This window comes from Mycteria americana, chromosome 9, assembly GCF_035582795.1.
Source record: "Mycteria americana isolate JAX WOST 10 ecotype Jacksonville Zoo and Gardens chromosome 9, USCA_MyAme_1.0, whole genome shotgun sequence".
In the NCBI taxonomy this organism is placed as follows: Eukaryota; Metazoa; Chordata; class Aves; order Ciconiiformes; family Ciconiidae; genus Mycteria; species Mycteria americana.
The window spans coordinates 3,682,159-3,689,084 of NC_134373.1; positions in this window are offsets into that span (position 1 = coordinate 3,682,159).

Genomic DNA, 6,926 nt, shown 5'->3' on the forward strand with positions numbered 1-6,926 from the left:
AAAGAACACACACTAGCAAACCTATCGTGTTTGTTAAGCTGTCTAAAAATACTTCTTGAAAGGAAGTAGAAGCACACTGACATGGCTTTAATTAAAGAGATCACCTGGTAAGGTAGACAGCAAATCTGGTCTGGTGGCCAGCTGAACTGTTCCCATGTTGGAGAGCTCTATAAGCCTAGGTCATATTTAATCAGGAAACGATTTTCCTTTCATGCTATTTCTTACTGCATCTACTTACTACAAAAGACACTGCAGCCAACTTTTGCATGCTTCAGCTCTTCCTCAGTTCAGCGAGAGCTTTGCTCAAGTCAGAGGAAATTCGTGGATTCGTATATTTTGCTAAGGCCAGAAGGGACCCATTTGCTCATACATCTTCACCTCTTCCATCACCCAGACCAGTGAGCCTCTGTTGTAACTTCTCTGTGGGTGGGAAGTACCTTTCTTCTCTACCTAAGCCACCACTAACAAGCCCAATAGCTTGTGACTGACTTGGGACATAATTTTCAAGAACACATTATTGAACTAAGGGAGGAACATGAATGCTGATGTAAATGGTTGTACTTGAACATGCATGTTTCTTCTGCAGCTTTTCTATTCTATCTCTTTGGTTTAACAGCAAAATAATGTGATGTAGTCACTATTTCCAAGAAAACGGTGTTTGATGTCATCAGTGCAGAAGGAACGTGGCAACATGATTCCTCTTCCCTGTTCTCACTGTGCAAAATTCACGGATCATTCATAGAAAGAGGCAGACTCAGATTCCTGTTCAAATGGTTAGCTCTACTTTACCCAGATTTTCTGAAGAATAGACTTCCGCATACAAGTATCAGCTTGGCTGGTTTATGATTTTTTTTCCTTACATCCAGCGCCTGCTCAGCTAGCATCAACCTGATGCACTTTTGACAAAAAGAAAAATGCCCTCCATTTGCTCCATCCAGTGGAAAGTGACCCGAGACATTTATTAGACTCAGGTGCTTGCTTGGTTTTCCTTGGTCCTAAACTCCTGAGAACAGTCAGAAGTGTTACCTATTACTTCACCAGCCTCCGCACAGGGCTCCACATTCACACAGAAATCCTGGAGGAAGGGAAGGAGAGGAGGAGAACAGTCCAGCTCCCGCAGTCCTTGGTGAGCACTGGGACGGATGCTCATACACATGCGCACCGGCGTGAAGATGGGAAGCGGAGCTCTGCGCTTGAGGAGGGAGCCTCAGCAGCTCGCGCTTCTGGCAGCAACAGAGCACACAGCTTCTGCAGCTTACCCGGCCCTGCCATCAAAGCTAAATCTTCTCAGAGAGCTGGTGGGGTAGGGAGGCATTCAGCGGCTGCTGGGGAGACTGGTCTCCACAGCAAAGGTGCCCTCCCCTCCCTGACCAGTTTAATCATGACACCCAGAGAGACTTCTCCCTATCCTCTCACGCCCGCTATGCTTCCAGACATTACTATGTTCAAAAAGGAAAAATAATAGATTCTCCTCTTTTTTATTCCTTGCGTAAAACACATGTAGAAGCCAAGCAGGTATAAAGTTACTCATGGAAAAACAAAATCACTGCTGGAAAATAGTAACACAGATATGGGGGACCCTTAGACAACCACAGCTGTACCCACAGATCCTCACAGTGTTGTGCAAGAGGAATGTGCCCAAATAACGGAGGCAGCTGCCCTTAACGCCTGTGTGTTTCTGGCTAAGCCAGGGTCTCCCTGGGGCCGGTGCCGTCCCCGTGCCAGGCACAGCAGAGCCATCTCCCATGACGGGACTCCTGGGCTGGGCAGCAGTTCCAATTAAACACACTTGCCTGGGCGGTGGTGGTGTCTGGGCATCTCTCAAACTGTGTTGATTTATTCTCCTCGCAGCTCTGCGAGGTGAGAAAACACTGTTGTCTGCACTTTCTGCACAGGAAAATTCAGGCATAGAAAGTAGCTTTGTACATCCCAGAGAAGCCGCTTATGCAGGAGGGCTTCCTTCCTCTTTCACTAGGGGCATGCTGCACTGGTTATAGCTGACCTGGGGGAAAACGTTACTGCTCCAGCCCCTTCCCACCCATGTGACAGCACCCCAGCCTCAGAGCTTACTGGCTCTTTAGTTTTGCTGGTGACAGTGCTGTTTCCTAACAGCTCCAGGCAAAATGATACTGCTCAGCTTTACTGAATTCTCTCCTCCTCCCCGCCCCCCCCAGCTCATTCTGAGAGGGGACTACATGAGAAAAAGGAACTGAAATACTCAAATGTAGCTATAGGTTCTGATTACAGTTTGGGGGATTTTTAAAAAATGCCTAAATTAAGGACCCACCGAAGCCAAGAGATCTACTCCAGTCATCCAAGTCCTGCTTCCACACCACTCGTGCTTACAAATGTTGCATGAAAAATCTCAAAGACAGCACAACGAGGACATAAATGCAGTCTTCCTCCCTCCTCTGACTCCCCTTGCAGGGCCTCCTGTTTCTTTTGCAAAGCCTTGAATAGCTGATGTGACTTTGACTGGAGGCTTTGCGGAGCCGGACAGGTCTGGTGCAGGCATTAGTAATCCTAGAGCCTCCGCATCCTACAGCAGGCAGGAGCTGGCAGGTACTGAAAAGATGGAAGGAAACTTTGCTAAAAGTCAGAGCGCTGTTTTTTTGCAGAGCCGTAGCTTTTCAGACCTCCCCTCCTCTTCTCTTAGCTGACATCTGTCTCTGCAGAGCCATGCGTGTCACTATTTTGGGGGAGCTGGGCAAACAAGGAGGTTTGTGGGAACAGACACACGTATAGACAGGGAGACGCAGCCAACAGCTTCTGCAAAGTCACCAAACGAGAGCCAGCCTTAACTGCAAGTGCTTATTTAGTGTAACTGTATGTATACAGTCAAGCATATGCACGTGCATTTGTATATATTACATTCTCCAGCATCTATATCCAGCAAAGGCATATAAAGCTGCATTTTCACATGCCTGCTATATCCTTTCATGTACTGACAGCATTGCCAAATTTTATGTGCTAAAGAACAGGGCAAGATTCAATGCTGGAGACTGCTTTAAAAAACACAGCCTACAAACACAACTAATTTTGCATTTCTAGTGCTTTAGAGGTGCCAGAACATGAAAATGAGCCCACAAACTCATAACCAACTGAGCATTCAGACATCTCCAGCTGATTCTTGTAATTCTGCACTGCTCCAACATACAATCAGCCTTGTCCATAGGCCATAAAAGAAATAAATTCTGCATTTTTTTCCCCTAAGAGTATGACACTGAAATTGCCCCCCCCCCTTTTTTTTTTTCTTTCAGCAGCTTCTGCATCTGTTAAACAAAAGATCTTATAAGGATGCAGAAACAGTAAGAAATTAATCAGTGCCCTCCCACTTTAGCATAACTAGCTGCTGCTTGAAGAATTATATAACATGCAATAAAAGAAACCCTCACTGAAAATGAAAGTTTTTCATAAAGCCCCTTTGCTTTTGTTCAGTGGAAACTCATTTAAACTTGATTTATTGCACCTTGGAATTTAAGGCTTCGGATGAGATTAATGGGCTGTTTTCTGGTTACATCATCTTCATGGATTGTCAAGACAAGCCTACACTGAAATCACAAAGGAAAGTTTAGTTATAGTCCCCTGTTAAAACACTGCAGTGACTGCTGTTCCTAAGTAACTCAATTGGATAACATAACAGATAGGCTTCATGAGAAATAAATATGGAATTTCCACTGTATTAGAACAGCGAGCTGTAGCAATGTTTTACATTACAGGAACAGGTCATATATTTTTAAATACATCAGACATGACTCATGCTTTAGTCCATGCTCTGATTGGCTGAGAGAACATTTTTTTTCCCCTTTTGGACTGTATTTTTTTGTCAGTTTGAGCACTATACTTACCCTTTCTAGCATTGTTAGGTTGTAAGTCAATAGCGATAGTGGATAGGCTGGAGGGGGAGGATTTTCAGAGGCAGAAAAGATTGCCACATACCCTGCTGCTGCGATCTAAAGCCAAAGTGTAGGGACAAGCAGCACTTGCTAAAGTGTTTGTTTATATTGCAGTGGCACCTACAGACACCTTGGAGTTTGGATCCCAAAGATTCAAAGCCAGCAGACAAACCTGTCCTCCTAGCCTCCAAGTGAAACAGCGTTCTTAATTGCTGTTGTGAAAAAAATGAAGGTTTAGTCCATAACCATGTTCTTGGAAGAAAGGTCAAAGTTGTCCAGCACTGCAATTTCAATGCATTTTATTGTTCTGAGATTTTCTTAAGGCTAGACAGTGATTTCCATCAGATATCCATACTGGCATGTAAAGAAGAGTGAAAACCAACTGCAAGTTACACCGTCAGCCAGCAAAGCCTTAGGACCAGATCACAAGCAGCATGCAAGGGCTCAAGCACCCACCCAGAATGGCTGGGAGGAAGACAGACAGCAGATGGGATTCCCACCTTGGCCTGCAAAGAGAAATTCTCAAGGGGATACGGCACAGGTCCCTGCAAAAAGCCACGTCTGCTCCTCAGCCAGTACCACAGCCACCCGTTTTAAGGTGGGAGCCTCCCCCATAGCTCTTCAACAGGCTCCACACATTTTAGCAGCTTGACGGGCTTCCAGGAATGCAGCCTGAAGCCAATAAATAAATAGCTTAGTAAATATAAGATGCAAAGAACGATACTGTTTGTTAACATACACCCAAGCAATACAGATAGACAAGCAATTGGATTTGGCTTAGTTTCCACACAATTTCAATCCCTAGGGGTATCTAGTTTAGAAAGCAAATTTCTTTACAATTAAATGGATTTGGCAGCCCTGCTGCAAATGAAGTTCATCTTCAGGGCAAAGAAAAAAACCACCACCACCCTCCAAACCCTGCTAAGCAGTTGCTGTGTAATTTATGTCAAATTATTGGTTGCTAGGAGGAATAGATCCAGATTTGCCCACATTTACTACAGAAAAGGGATTATAGATCTTTCATTCAGCCCATCAGAAGCATTATCAGAGCTGCTACTTATTCTGCCAAATGCCTGATAAATGACCTTTGGGGGTTTTGTCCCTAGAGGTTTCATTTCTTTAAACAGCCTTGTTTAAACCATGGAGAAGAACATCAGCCGACTGTGAGGCTGAGCCATACATGGACCTTTTGGAGGACCAATAAAATCAGAGTATTTGAGCCTATAAACATCTCAGATTTTTAAATCTCCAGAGGGGAAGGTGTGAGAAAGTGCAATAAAACCAGAAAAGTAGATATTTCTCAAAGATACAAACCAAACAGGAAAAAAAAGGAAATGAAAACAGACTTTAAAATACACACTTCCCTAAAAAATAAATAAATATTAAGTTTTTAGACTTCTTTTAGGGTTTATGGTGAACCAGCTTTACTTCCTATCCTGCTATAAAGACCTCACATTCAAGCAGGAGTCAGGATTAATCAGAAATTAGTAGCACTGCAATTTTCTTCACAAATTCACATCTACAGAAGTGCTCACACTTCGCTTGGTCTCAGATTTGATCTGAAGGAATTATAGGATCCTACTGAATAAATGAAAGCCAGCTATCAACACAAGCCTGTCTGTTCAGAACTATTACATATACATATTTTTCCAAAAGGATGAATCTTTGTAACACGTGAGCAGCTGTTATATCTAGCTCCAATGCATTTTCTTTGCATGGGTTGGAAGTACATAGTAAAGCAGCAGGCAGGGTAATTAAGACTGAGACTGAAAGCCAGCACATTTATGGGCCCTAGTAGACATTTCTCAGTAGTTCATAGGGCTTACCATAAACGTACATGTTTGTTTAACTGAGACTATTCACTGGATGGAGTTTTTCTTCTGCTTTTATAGATAATTTTTCTAATGTAAGAAAATATAATTCATGCAAAACCAACATGCTGCAGCGTAGGATTCTGCAGCTCTGCTCTGGCAGAAGTGCTGGGACAGGCAGAAATTAAATTTAGCTACCTAGTGCTGTTGACCAAAGATTTCTAGATTGTGGCCCATGACTTGACCCATGGTTTGCAAAGCAGTAGGCTGTGGTCTGGGCACAGGTGAGCAGCAACAGGGTCCTCATTCTTCTCCTTTCTGTCCACCTGCTGCCTCCCATTAAACTGGGGCTCAAATTGTGCTCAGTCCAAAGGTGCTTATTGGTCCTTATAATGGAAAGACCAAAGGCCATTGCTCCAGCTGCTGATAAGAGGCCACCTAATCACCAGTGGGAGTGGTGGTCCTTACCCTGTGAATTTACCTTGGAGTCGTGTGTGATTGTGGATGAGACCTGTCATGGACTGAAGATATGGCTGTTACAGGATGAAAGTTAAAGTTCTGCAACGTCAGCTAGCATAATTATGTGATTCACCTCACCCTGGCTGCTTCCCTTCCTCTCTAGAGCAAGATGCCCTCACAACTTCAACCTGTTGACACACCTGCCCTGGGGTCCCCCTCCAGGCTCAAGCCGGGCTCTTGGTCATTGCAAGCACTGAACCTACCACAGTAGGAGCACGGTGGAGCTGTCAGGGTGCAAATCATCTCTGATCCAGATGCAGCAACGCCACCTTTGCAAGACTTCTGTGCACTGTGTGGTGCAAAACACGGTAGCATTGCTTTTGAATTTAAAGAGAGCACATCCACAGTCTCTGCAAGTACGGGGATCTCTGCAAGCAGGAGGAATCAGTTTTACAGCATGGAAATTCCCTTCGGCTTAGGGCCTCCTAGAGGATCTAATCAGTGTGGTAGGAGCCGAGAAATGCAAGGGGATTTACATCTGCATTTATCAGTGTAGGGGGCCTGGGCAACTGCATCCACCACCCAAGCATAAAAGGTCACCTGCTCTCCAACAGAAGTGGACGACAGGACAACGTCCCATTGAGCAGCTGTAAGTTTGCTTTTGGGTAACCATTAACAGGAGCTCAATGTACAGACAAACAACTCCTCTTTCCAACTACTCCTCTAAACACCACACAGGGGCAAACCCCAGCAGTGAGTG